General features: G+C 39.4%; 1 long non-coding RNA gene across 1 annotated transcript in view; it reads right to left on the bottom strand.

The window, feature by feature from the left end:
* The window catches only part of LOC144043738 (uncharacterized), a 48,498-nt gene extending 34,310 nt beyond the window's left edge, over positions 1-14,188 (bottom strand). Inside the window, exons 1-2 of the long non-coding RNA XR_013291156.1 lie at positions 14,123-14,188; positions 6,865-6,923 (exon numbers count right to left, since the gene is read on the bottom strand). This is a non-coding gene — a long non-coding RNA (uncharacterized LOC144043738). The remainder of the gene's footprint in view (positions 1-6,864; positions 6,924-14,122) is intronic.
* Positions 14,189-14,815: the final 627 nt, after the last annotated feature.

The raw sequence follows: 14,815 nt of genomic DNA, 5'->3' as shown, positions 1-14,815 counted from the left end.
AGCCAGGCAGCCAATCCAGTGTCTCACTCCACTGATTATACACACTTCCTAGACCTCACTGGAGATACTCCACAGGGAATGGGTTTTTATACTTGTCGTGAAGAAATAATAATGTTGAACAGGGTGCCTGTTATTCCCCTTGGAGTTTCAGTTCACGGCCTCTCGCATCCCCCGGTTAAGACTCCTGTCTCTAATGACCCATGTCAAAGACGAGACCGCACTGCCGTAATGACATATCACATCTCATCACTTAGACCCCACACTGACAATTATAATCACATGTATAGCTTTTGCTTTTGGATCAGGACATTATTATGACAAATTGATATCGCGATGAGAGACACGGACATGTGAGTTGGAACAAAAAAAGAAAGGGTAGAACCGGGATGCGCAGTATGGGGGTGCTGGGCCGAAGGTTACATTTGCATAATAAACATAAAAACGGGTATGTTCTTTTTCCTTTTTTTTTTCATCTTTGAAAAGTTTCATCATGTATATACAAACGTCATCAGAGCAAATGTATAGAAATAAATATCATCCATTCCATCTCAAGAATAGTTACCTTGTTTTTGTCTGTGTCAAGTTAGCCTTTTAGCAAATGTTAGCCTCACTGCTATTACCGATGAGCTTTTTCATTTATCCACACCAACAATCATTAAATACTTCTATTATTTTGGATATTTTCTTCATCAAAACATTGACTTCCTTAATTGCAGTCAATATTCAGAGGTTACAATTCAGTTTCTGAAACATTCAGGATAAACTGTTTACATGCGCGAACAGGCAAACTTACTATACATATCCCGATCTATACTGTGACGCACGGACAACCTCATTATGCAAATTGAATTTTTGCAGTAGAGCCATTACATGAAAACGCCGTGGAGAAATCACTGTATTCAAATTAGACTTGCTTAGCAAGTAGCAACATAACATGGCCACCATGCATATAAGTAGTTTCTGTACAGTAGACCAAGATTCCTTGTGAATAGAGCAAACGCGAACAAATATTCCATTCAATGGAGGTACCCCGATTTGTGTTTGTACATATGACCGAGTGTTTGGTTTTGAAAAGGGGTAACCCAGGGGTCTTATCCGGGTTTTTAAACCTCATAAGAGCATCCTTGTGTTTTTGTGCATTTATATTAGTTATAGGCCGATATGATATTCTCAAGGCCGATGCTGATACCAATTATTAGTAGTCAAGAAGGCTGTTAACCGATATTTCAAGCCAATATTTATTTGCGGTAAAAGAGAAAATATTAGCGTAGAAAAAAAATACATTTTCTTTTAGTTTTAATCATAAAAAAAAATTGCAGGGATCTTCCAGGGCCATCAGCATGTGGTAAACCAAATTAAAAACTAAGCAAGTAAATAGTTCCCAAAAGTTTTCTACTGAGAATAAAGTTTTACAAAATGTCAACATAATTTCTTAATTTAATTAATTAATCAATATATAGGTTGTTGTTTTTTTATAAATAAAAAGTGTAGGGATTTCCCAGTGTCAGCATCATTTTTTATGAAGTGGAAATGTAAATAAATCCATAAATGAAAAGTTCCCTGCATGCAAAATGCAAATGTAGCTAATTTGGGATTTTCGCCAGGGTTCGTAAAAGGTTTTATCTTTTAAAACATGTTTTGTTCATGTTTTATCCTCGCAGACAGTGAAAAATTGTCTGAATATATTCGAAATGTCTTTCCGACCAGTAAAAACTGTCTGTGGCCATCTTACAAATCCTGACGAAAACCCTAAATAAATTATGTTCACAAACATTCACCGCTCAGTGAGATACCAGCTTTATCGGCCTTCGGATTCGTAAAAAGGCAGATGCCGATATTTGTCAAAATGCCAAATATCGGCACTGATAATTGGCCTGGCCGATAATTGGTCTAATCCTTAGTTTATATGGCCATTTAAAACCTGAATATTGCCAATATTTGTGCTTTGAAATGATTATTGACTGCATGTAAAAATAGACACCAACATTGTTTTAATTGAGTTTTGTTCATGTTTTCACTGTGTCCATTTTTTCATATTTTGTCTTACTGGTTCGGTTTTGTTTCCAAACTGTTCTCATCAGCCTAGTCCCTTGTGTCGACATATCAGCTCCCTCGGCCACTCATGTCCTGTCCTGATGTACCTCATCGTAGTTCCCTTGTTCCTGTCTTTGTCGGCTCATTGACCAAAACAACACAGGTTTATACATTTTTGGTTTTTCATAACGGTCTCACATAAATGGGCCCCCAAGAGTGAAATTGCAGTATCAGTGTTCCTTACACAAGGTTTTGTTCTTAATACAAGTTATTGTTCATTCACCCCTTGCCCTTTAAAGAGTCATATCCTGCCCTGTTTGGCTAAAGAACACTTGCTGTCTGTATGGGCCCTGTCACTCCCCTCATGTTTCTTACAAAGAGGGGGTTTAAGCCTGCCTCGCTCCATGTGTAAAACCCTTCCCTCTCTGAAGGGGTTGGGACAAGGACCACCAGCAAACTTGCCCCCCTGCTCCATGATGCACCCCAAAACAAAGGTGCATTGAACGTCTCCCCAGTTTTTTGTTCCTCGACCTCCAAGTACCAACACCCACAAGGCGGCAAACTCACTTCCTGTGCTACACTTTGCTGTACATTTATTACCCTGTTCCGTCAATACCATGTCCTTCAAGTTCCAAGATGGATGTTTGCTGAATGAGTTAACCTTGTGTATATTTGACAGTGGCTATTGGTGGTCCACCGCTTTGAGGGTGAGACACAAAGAGGCTTTTTGTTTCGCATGTTCTCTTTTCTTTGTGTTCTTCTTCCTATATGATTTTTTTTTTTTATTGGGACGCCCAACTTTGTTGTGAAGGAGAAAAAAATCAGCCTTGAGCGCAAGATTTTCTATTCACCCTCGCTCTTCTATTTTTACACAAATTTTACAATTTTATGTTATCTCCTCTTTGCCCCGACCCCCAGTTTTTATCCTGAGTCTTGGTGCCCCAGCCCTGCCTGTCCTGCAGCAGATTTAGCTTTTGTTGGCTTGTGTTAATAGGATTAAAATGGGTTACTACCTCAATCACAGAGAGCTTCAAACCATCCCGAATGTAAGTATCTCATGGGGGTCGTGGGGCATTGTGGTTCTGTCTTCTCCCCTTTGGGCTAGCCCTCCCGATCGAAGCCGAAACCCTGTGCGCGATGGGGGTGGCAAGGGTTTGGCCTCCAGGAAAATCCGCAGGATTATGTCAGCACTCATTACAATGTACACAAAGACCCCAGGATCACTGCAAGCACAAACGAAGCAGTTAAGTCAAATAGGGTGGGCCAGGGGATTCTTTGCTTCCACCCTGACATTGATTAGCCTTTGTGGTCCACCACTTGTCACATACAGCCATTTTTTTTTTCTGGACTTACTTACTTCAATTTCAAACCAGAAAGATGTATTTCATTTTTAGTAGGGGTGGGCGAGTACCAATACCAGGTATTGGTATCAGGCAACCTTAACCCCTTCGGACCCATAGATCAGGGTTCATCAATTCCAGTCTTTGAGGTCTAAAGTCTTGCAGGTTCTAGATCAGGATTTACTAATTCCGATCCTCGAGGTCCGGAGTCCTGCAGGTTCTAGATCAGGATTCACCAATTTTGATCATGTAGGTCCGGAGTCCTGCAGGTTTTAGATGTTTCCGCCCACACTAGCACACCTAATTCATCTAATCAACTCATCAGCATGCCTGATAACGTTCCTGATCTTTAGTATCAGGTGTGTTCGTTGGCGTAAACATCTAAAACATGAAGGAGTCCAGACCTCGAGGACCGGAATTGGTGAACCCTGTTCTAGATGTATCCGCCTACCAACACACATACTAAAGATTAGGATCATTATCAGGCATGCCGATGAGATGATTATATGAATCAGGTGTGCTACTGGGCGGAATCATCTAAAACCTGCAGGACTCCAGACCTCGAGGACCAGAATTGGTGAACCCTGCCATAGATGATTGCAGTGGACATAACCGATAAAAACACATAATTTGGATGATGTCAACACTTCTGGTTCGTAATTAAATCCTAGCTAATCAATCATAATCGCAAGTTGATTTGCATGATGTTCATGTTAAAAATGTTACATGTAAGCTTGGTAAGTTTACAACACGTTACAGCCAAATTATCCTGGCGTCTACTATAACAAATAAAAACATGAGTCAAAATCAGCACAAACAAAAAAATGCGGGTCTTAAGGGTTAAATCAAGGTACGTGTACTCGCAACGGCTGCCCTCTTGTGGCCATTCTACGATCAGGAACTAGAAACTACAAATTAGAAAAATAGAAAATTGCTGGCAAATTCATGCAAATTTAAGGAAGAATGCTATCTTGGGATATATAGATCTTTCTTTAAAATGATCTGTCATAGTTTTTTTCAGAAAATTGAATGTGTCAAAAGTACTAGTGGTACTTGGCATAGGTATCGGTGGCGACTCAAGAGTACTCATACTGGTATCGGTCTGGAGGAAAAAAAGTGGTAATCGAACGTCATTATTATTAGTGTCTTTTGACTTCTCACCATTAAGTCAAAGATCCTTATCAACGAAAACAATCAGCATCGAAGAATCCCCGAATATTATTAGAATATTGCACATATGGCTGAGTGTGCTCCGCCCCCATAGTTAATTAGACAGTGGGTAAGAATAGACTGTGATGTATTGTGTTAATGTGAGGTCACATTGCTCTCCAACATCCACGATAATGACCGTATACAATGAAGTTGTATCCATTAGGCGTGTTGAAGAGTCCAGTAGCATATTCGCGTAACGCCACCACAGACACATTCATCTCCCTCATTTGCATAAAGCTTAAACAAGTGAAAACAGGCAATTACATGAATAAAAACGTAATAAACATGGAGACAGGATTAATATTCCACTTGTCATTAAAGCGCAACATGCATCCCAGTTGGAGTGTGTGTGTGTGTGTGTGCGTGTGTATTTTTGCCTGTGACTATTACAGTACCAAGGCTAGAAGCACGAGGTGGTGTTCGCCAGCAACTGATGTTTGTGTTCATTTGAATAGGTACTCAGGAGCAGTGTCACACTCCATCTTCAGCACACACTTTTATAGGCAGTAATAGCGCACTCCTAGAGAAATGCATGTTGTGAGCGCCTACATACGCGCACGCACATTCATCGTCCTCTGCTACACATGAACGCCTTTGTCTGTGCACACTCGTGTTAAGCTATGCAAAATGGTCGCATTCACGATGTACTAGTGCGTGTGCATACTAAAAGGAGCTGATGTGCCAGCAGTGTGTTTATTGACTATAGAGGCGTTATTAGAGCGACGATACCCCAGTGTTGATTCTTTAGAGAAAAGGGGCTTTGTTTTACTTAGCAACAAATATAATGCATCTTCCACTTATTGATGCAGCATACAGTAGTTGGATAAACAGCAAAGAGACAGAAGGGCTTTGTGTTAATTCTCCGCGCAGTGATTGTCATGTAACAAACATTCCAGTAATGATGGGTGAGTTTAAGAAAATACTGTACCAGCTATGTGGCCATATCTGTTTTTATTTACCTAGATTAGATAATAAAATCATGGAATTACCCTAAAATTGCTTTTTCAAGAATACCCACTGCACATATATATACTGAATGTACATTTGCCCCATCCTCTCCTGTCAGCGTATTCATAAATGTTCCCGGAAAAATTTCTTATTTTAGCAATCCTCCAGATAGCCCGAGCCAATTTCCATAGCTTTAAATAATGTCAATCTTGGCAAACCCTGGATTGAAGCCCCCTGAGCCAGAAGGCACAATTTCTCTTTGCCTACAGTCGAATAATTTTCGGAGCTATTGGCAACTTGGGAGTTTTGCAGCCTTATCACTTGGGCTCAGCGAAGTTCACTGCCACTAATCGGAGCAGGGATCACTCATTCAAGGATTGCGTGATTTATTTTTTTTTTTTCGGGGCAGTGACAGCTGTCTGCGCGGGGGCATTAGCAATGCAGATGAACTAATCGAATAGGTTAATGTGTAACACATGAAAATGAGTTTAATCCCAAACCAAAGAATCTCACATTTTCAAATTCCTTGATGTGGGAATAGAGACGTTGCTTGCGACTCAATTAGGTGCACTGTGGATCAATGTAAATTTACTTAGAACATTGCTGGCGTGAAAGAATGTGTGTGCAAGCGTGTGTGCGCATGTGACAGCGAAGGAAGGATATGGCAGTGTGCCTGTCCTCATAATGCCGCAGGCAAACCCGGGGCAGCAATAACATCATCATGACAGGACCTCTGCCTGCTTATTTATTCCCTTTACTTACCTCGCTGCTCAAATAATGTCAATGCACACGTACGAGACCGCACACACGTACACACATTTGAAAATGAATAGCCTTAGCCGTGCGGAACCTGCAGAGAGGTGATAACTGAGACGGTGTGAGCAGCCTCCATCACAGCGGCAGTGTTTTCAGCCTAATTGGAACTAAGTACCAGACTCATGCGGGAGCAAATATATGTGCCGATTCATATGCATGTGGTCGGGTTGGGATATATTTCTTATTCAAATATAAATTGAACAGCGGGTTAGCAGATTCAATTCCAAATGTAGCCCCTAATGTTACATTCCACCTTGCATCATGCTTCATGATTACCACTAATAAGTGCGCACGTCAGAGATCCTATACCCAAACAGAGCATACCTGCTGTACGCGTATGTGTGCGCTCATGCAGGCACAGGCCAAAATATTTGGTATGACCTGCATAATCTATAAACATATAATACAATAGCTTGTCATCCAGTGGTGTGCAGACCTCAATTCGATTGATTGTCAGTACTCTTCCACTGGCAAATGACAAAGTTACCACACACAATAAGCTTTTTTTCACTACCTCGTCTTCTCCTGGATCTCGTTGGTCACTTCCCCACTTGACTTCCATGGAAGCTGTGACTGGAATGACAAAAAGTGATAATACATTCCTTGATCTTGATGGATTATTGAGATTATGTTTCTATGAGATTTTGTGTAATCTGGTGCAATTTTTTTCAACTGACAAATGTTGCATTTGGGCTCAGATGAGGCTTTATGACTAGTTTTGGCCAAATTATTCATTAAAAAACTAGCTATTGTTTGCAGTGGGGTAAAACAAGACTGCTTCATACCAAGTGACATTTTTTTATATTTGTATTGCCTTATATAGAGACAATCAAATTAAAATGTTTCCATATTATTATGTATAGACTATTATTGTTTGCTGAATATGTTAAGACAATGATTTGTTTTAACTGGAAATATATAGAGATACATATAAATATATAGATATAGTTTTAATTAGATTAATAATTTCTTAGAATTTTGATTAATCACAATAAATCACTTAGTTAGAAAGGCTTTTTATCAGCATTTTTTGCCCGCCAAATTGAAAGAGCACCTGTTATGTTGTAATTCTTTTGTCATTTAATGTTAGGAGGACGTCTTCAACATTATTTGATCCAATGCACACACTCATCTTCATCTTTTTCTAATCGGTTAATTATTTGCATCATTTAAAAAAAATAAAAATGACCCCAATAGTTTGACATGAACAAATATTTTGAATGTCACACGTAAACATTTATTAAATGCTTTACTTTAATGCATGCAGTTATGTTTATTGCTCAAACACAATCTGTGCTACCGTTAACGGAACCATCAGCTGTCGGCTAAAGGATCATCTGTGGTCAAAATTAATTGTGACATTAATCTGTGTTAATACATGATTAATGCAATATATTTTTTTGTGATTAATTAATTAGTTAACACTTTAATTTGTTATATGTATATATATATATATATATATATTAGAAAGATCAAAATGGGTTGATAGTGGTTTGGAAAAGAGCCCTTTACTAATGTACACATCATTTCAAGGTGCAGTGGGCCATTAGGGTCCTTTTTAGGGTCATTTTGCGCTACTCCTCACTGTATTCCAGTGTGTTCTTTTCTTCAAATGTTTCACCCTGACCACTGGCACTTTGTTAGAGAATAAAAACATTTCCTCATTGCCTCTCACATAAATGTGTTTGAGTGAGTGAGTGAGGCGGATTTCTCAAAGCAGGTAGTAAGTAATGAAAGACACACTATTGCCAATTGAGAGAGGAGAGACGACTTTGGGAATAAGCACTGTTTTGGAATTGGGAAGTGTCAAAACCCACCAATTACCGTCCCTGTACTGTTAACCCTCAGAAAAAAAAGCAAACACTGAAATCATTGCGCACACAAACATAACAATCAGCGCGAACTAGCTATCAACAATAGAGTGGAATATGCAAAAATGTGAATTAAATGTGTTAGCATGAGCATTGATTTTTTTTTTTTGTATAATATCCCAACATCTGTGTTATTAGCGCCGGGTCTTTATGTAAAACAGAGTCCGGGAAATGAATACGCAATCTACCGCAGTGTTTTCGTCATTAGCGTGCTCCGACTCACGGCTGCACTGCCTCCCTCCCAAGCCGCCTGAGTGGGGAGCGAGAGGCACATTGTGTGCCCTCGCTTGCCAAATTAATTCTTGTCTTGACATCTTAATTCTCAGTTCTCGTGTGTGGTCAAATCAGCCTACTATAGAAAAGCAATCAAGCAATTATTCCCAAATTATATTTGCCCAACACACACTGATTGGTTTTCTCCTTTCTTATTGAGTAAGCTCATTAATTCTGAGCAGCTTGCTTGTTATGCCTCTGCCATTACTCCTTTCCCCTCTCATCCCCCCTCCTCGCTCAGTCTCTCTCACCCCCCCTGCTCTTCATCATGCACACTCACTCCCAGCACCTCACCCAGTCACACAGACACACACTCCAACAGATGCACCCTATCTTCCCGCCCCAGCCTGCTGATGTTTTGGAGATGACATACACTACAAACCCCCTCCCCATGATCTGTTGCATTGTCTAGTCGCCCCAATTACAATTCCCATCTCTGATTAACTTTGATGTGGAACCTAATGAGATAAGGCAGCTTATCAAGGCAGCTGCTGATAGTGGTCTCATTTATTCCGTGCCTGCTACCCGTACTGGCGAGTGACAACTAATGAGGAGGAGTTTCCATGTAAAACTCCAGTCGAAGGCAAGTGTGAAATTGTTCATCAATAGTTCATCAGCTGCCGTCTGAAATGGTCTCACCGTTGTCAGTGTGCGGCGCACTCAACATAACAGCACAAGGGCTCAGGATGGAACAAGAGTTAGCGACACGGTGTCCCCACCTCTCCTTCAGCATGCTCCTAACAGATGTTTCTCCCTTCTTCAGGCTTTAATGGTGCACATAATTGTTCACATTGTTTAGCTGGGAGGAACGGGGGGATATGATAAGTGTGTGTGAGCCGCTCCGAGACTAAAATATCGGAAACTAGCTGTTTATATTCATTGCCTGTAACAGGAGGTACACCTGTACAATGTAATGAGGCCTGTGTTGCATGTTGTGTTTTGTTGCAGTTGTTGTGGGTGTTTATCGGTTTATTTGTGCTTTATTTTTGTGTTAGTTGAATACTGTCTTTTTGAGTACCAGGAATCTACAGTTCAATAATATAACTAATAAGATGGTTATGGGTCATTGACGGATACGGATTTCACCAGACCCATCGCAGCTGATTTATTATAAAAAACACATCAAATATTTATTCTTTATTATTATCTACAATGTTAGGACATCCATAATTTGGGACATACTTCTATCATGGAAGCTTTCTACAATGGCCGCACCACATAATATTTTAAACTTAAAACAAAGCTATGAGGCTAACAATTAGCCATCTAAACAAAACAAACTAGCTAGCCACACATGTAAAACTACAACTGTTGGATTTATTTTATTTTTTTCCAGGTCATATCACATGATGTCCTAATACGACCACTGCATAGCAGTTGCTAAAATGTTAACTTTTTTACATAGTTGTGCAACCCCTTCCCACTCCTGTCTTTAAATGTATTTCAAAATAAAAGTTCCAAATTGGTTATTTCTTTTTGGTCGCACCACATGATAATTCATGGAATAGGAATCCTCGGACAAACTTATCCGTCAATGACCCTTATGCATTTTTAAAGTAAATAATTGTGTTGGAGCGAAAGCTACTATTTGAGAGAATACAAGACTCAGCTGTTCCTAAAGTGAAAAATGGTTTAATATCTGCACTACAGGAAAGCAGTATAATAATTAATGCCGTTTACAAAGAGAGTTGTTGATATTTTCTTATCAGCAACAACACCCTATATTAAAATGTACCTTTTTAAATAATACTTTTGATGTAAGGCAGCACGTTCCCTCAAGTGCGGTGAAAAGTGAATTTTCCCGCACGGACGCCCAGTAGAGAGGCAGGAAGTGCACACCTTTTGATTTGGAGTATAAAAGTAAATAACATTTGTACATCTAACACATACTCGAAGTGAATGAGCAGCCCCTGAATGTGGTTCTATGAGCAAGTGGAGAGCTCTACAGACTTTAAAGCCGGGGCCCAATTAAGCCTCGCCTCATCGGGAGAGGCAGAGGAGCTGAAAGCTGAATACATAAGATAATGCCGCCGCCGCCGCCGCCGCACTGAAGCAGCCGGCTCGCTCACAGTAAAATTAGAGAGCAAGGGGGAAAAAATCTTGATGAAGAGAGAAGAAAAGGCGAGGACAAGACAGTCGGAGGAAGACGAGGAGAAGAAGTTCCTTTGGGCAAATTCCCTTTGAAACCAGTTAACCAAATTCAGCTATTCATATTCCACACAATTAACGGCGTCTCTTTCTTGTTCAGACGGCACATCATAACGGGCAGCAGGGACAAGGGAGAAGAGGATTTCTTTCTCACTCCAAATTGTAGCCAATTTAAGGACAAAGCGCTACCCTGCACTTCGCCAGAATAGGAGTCACGCTCATAAAAGACTGACAGTCGACATCCAAATCTCATTCAAGGACGCAATTTCCAAATGCTAATCATAATCTGCAGATGTTGGCCACTGATACACTCATTTATCTATTTGTGTAGTGGAGGGCTGCCTGTGCCCATTTGGACCGTCTGTGAAATGTGAAGCTTAGTCACAGCGTGGACATCTGCACCATCTCTGGATGGTGTGTTTGCACACACGCACACACACACGAGAATACTTACAGGAAGGCGCTTTGCACGCACGTCTCTATCTTAGCTTCTTTTTTTTGTGTGTGTAAATATCTTTGCTCTCTTTTCTCTCCGGGTCATTTTAAAGTGCCTCAGATGTGTCAGCAGACATTGGTTTGTGTCTGAACTTGAGCGGGAACAAAAAAATACTTGACAGAAAGGTATATGAAAAGAGGATAGTGAAACATTTCTGGACATTTTTCCACAACTGCTTCAAATGAGTTAGATGGAGAAGTAAAGAAAAACACGTGTGCGTGTGCGTGTGCGTGTGTGTTTGCGTGTGTGCGTGTTTATTTCCCGTTTCTCTTTACGGAAGATAGGCGAGCGCGAGGCCACGGCTCACTCATCCTTGTACAGAGATACGGAGTGCAGTGAAAGATAAATTGCATGGCTAAATGAATTCTGGGATTGGCACCATTCAAACAATTTTAACAAGGATAAACTATTCTTTCCTTTTAGGCACCAAATGCAAGTTAAAAAATGTTGAGAGGTGACATTAATAGATACACAGTAGATTTACTGAAGTCATGTCTTGTGTTGAAGCCAAATTGCTTGCTTTATTGAAATACAACTGCACAATTTCAAATTAATGCCTGTACACATTTTTTTTTTTGACTGTGTACATTTCAAGTGGATATAAAAAGTCTGCACACCCCTATTTAAATGCCAGGTTTTTGTGGAATTTTTTTGACCAAGATAAATTATTTCAAGACTCATTATGAAGTGTAACCTGTAGGCTATAACTCAGTTGACAAAAAAGAATGTCTTTTTGAGAGGGGAAATAAAAATAAAGAAATTAGATCATGAGGTTGTGCCAGTGTGGACACTTTCTTATAACCGGAATGTGGCTTTTCAGAATTAATCAGTCATATTCAAAGTGTTAAACTGGAGTCAGCAAACACCTGCCACCATTTAAAGTGCTTTTGATTAAGCCCAAATACATTTAAAATGTTCTAATGGGCTTTTTCTGCCATTTTGTTTGTTTGTTTTGCTTTCTTGCAGAAGCCTTTTGTGCAAATGCTAACTGCTATTTCGAACTTTTCATAATTCACATTCCAAAGTCAGCATGAAGAAAAGGAACTGCAAAGCAAGATGTTGCCACCACCATATAGTACTTCACTGTATTGTTGTCTAGTGTTCTTTTGGTGATGAGCAGTGTATGTGCTTGCTTGCACCAAACATACCTTTTATATTCGTGGCCGAAATGTATTCCTTGATTATTATTTTTTTTACATGCTACTCCTCCCTTCTACAATCTCATAAAATAAAAAAAATCAGTTTTCCCAAAAGTCTAAAATTTTAAACCAAAAATTCACCATTCATTCCCAATGGCACATTCAACATAACACACGTTGTTCCCGTTTGAAAATAAAAACATTTAGCTCATTCAATTCACCTTAATTGGGAATGATTTTCAACATTTCAAAATTTCACACGTTCTACCTTTTTTTATTAATTTTTTTTACATTTTTCACTGTAATTTTCCTAATTTTCATACAAAAAAGACATTCCTATAATCTACATTATTCACCTCTATTTCTACATTTATTCACTTATTCACGCAATTCCAATTTTACACACTCTACAAATGCCTACATTGGCCTACATTTTTTGCATTACAAAAGGTCAAATTTTTCACAAAATTCTAAATTCTTCCACCCCCCAAAACACTATTAATTTGCAATGGCACAATCACCGTAGCAGATTGAAATGGTTCCTATTTGAAATTGAATTCAGTCAGCACAAAGGGACAAATTGTGGCCATACTATAATTCTATATTGTAATCTACAGGTGATCCCACCACTGGATGCCACGATGTATCCCATTTTGGCACACTAGGCCTAGCCCTTGACAACAAAATGACTGACTTCCAACATGAATGATGACTATTCTGGATGTTGTTCATCTGGCTCTCTTTGTAGACTTTGTCCAGCCAAATCTCCTGGATGATTGCATGCCAGGTTCTGTTTGAAACAATGGCTGCTCGCGTCCTTCTCCATGTTGCCAGGCCAATCAAAAGACACAGGGAGACAAATGCGACTGTGCAGCTGTCCTCCAAACAAAATGAAGCACTTCCGAGAGCCGTTGAGAGGGACGGGGTCACTGGGTGCGCCCTAAATGAGCCACTGTGCTTCCCGAGCAAAACCTTTACTTATCCATACCTACAGTGTTGTGACAGTTTCCTTGAAAAGGTAACTTAGTTACTTTACCAATTACTTTCTTTAAAAAGTAAAGGGTTAAATAGTTACATCTATCATATACTAACCAACCTGCTTAGCATAAAAATGACACTTGGTTTTGCCACTTACTGTAATTGGAAGTGTGTTACATTTAAGAACAAAGTTTGTTTTTATTAAAAAAATAAAATAAAGACATCCTTGATGACCTAGCATAATTCTTTCAATAATAATATATTTTTTAAAGTATTTTCAGGATTTCACTTAACATAAGTTTGCTACTGTTTTTTTAAATAAAATATAAAATAAAAGACAGTCTTTCTAGACTTCACTTAACGCATTTTTGAATACATATTCTAAAAATAAAGGCAAGTCATTTTTACTTGACATATTTCACTATTAATGTTGTAATGGCAAATTTTCAATATTTTATTAATACGACTAAATCCTGCAATCTATTGTCTTTATTTTTTTATTTGGATTTTTTTCACATTATTATTGAAGCTACGTAGATAACACTTGCGACTGAACAGATTGGGCAACAAACCTTAATATTTTTGTTTTTAGATGACATCATCTCACAATAGTGACTACTGTACTTGTATGTTGAAAACATGAAGCTCTCTCCTCCCTCTTGCTGTTTATGGACATGAGTCTCAATGCGGTGAGAACGACGTCACTTCGTCAGACGTGTATGCTAATTTGAATATTCCCTCAATGCATTTCACTAAGTTAAAATATTAGTTTCCGTTTCTTACGTGTTCTATAATGAATAGCAACTGTTTTGGTTTGTTTAGAAAATGTTGCACATTAGTTAGTATGCTACTTCGTTGAATACAAACCATTAATTTCTCTTCAAAAGTCACCCGCCCTCCTCACTTTCCAACTTGTTTAATCCTTCCCTCACCCTGGCTGGACAGTCGTGTAATCTGTAAAGCAAAATAAAGCACACATCACTACAAATGGATGGAATAGCTTCAGTATCTTCCCTCAACATGCCACAGCAGTTTGGCAGGGGGCGAAAAGTAGGTCTGCGTTTTAATATGCACTACACCCATTCATTAACATTCTATTTAAGCCCACAATAGAGAATGGAGAGGCTCTGGTCCTGCAGTTCCCCCGATCATGCTTGGTAACAGAAAAAAAAAAAATTTGAATTGCATCCTGGTACACAATTGGATCCTCCAGCCCTGCTTCAGAAAATAAAACTGCCTCCCTCCCATCCCACCCAATGTGATGAACACATTCACTTGTTCTCAATAGGAGCAATTAGCAATGAAAAGACTCACATTTTCAACTCCTAATATGAAAGGCAAATATATCTTCAGGACAAATGTTTCAAGTGTCCCTGTTGTTGCACTTGAAAATTGCTGATTTGTTTTGGGGGGGGCTTTACTGAGTCTTTGTACAGTCATGCGGAGGTTTTGAAAAGCACAAGTTCACCTCAGCAGCATCACAAGCTGTACCAGCCACGTCTGTGAAAGGTCACCCGCTATTTACATCCTCGCGCATATGGAGGCGCACACGCACAGTCT

Source organism: Vanacampus margaritifer, chromosome 1 (assembly GCF_051991255.1).
Source record: "Vanacampus margaritifer isolate UIUO_Vmar chromosome 1, RoL_Vmar_1.0, whole genome shotgun sequence".
In the NCBI taxonomy this organism is placed as follows: Eukaryota; Metazoa; Chordata; class Actinopteri; order Syngnathiformes; family Syngnathidae; genus Vanacampus; species Vanacampus margaritifer.
Note: the sequence above shows the minus strand (reverse complement) of the source record. Positions and strands in the feature narration are given on the sequence as shown.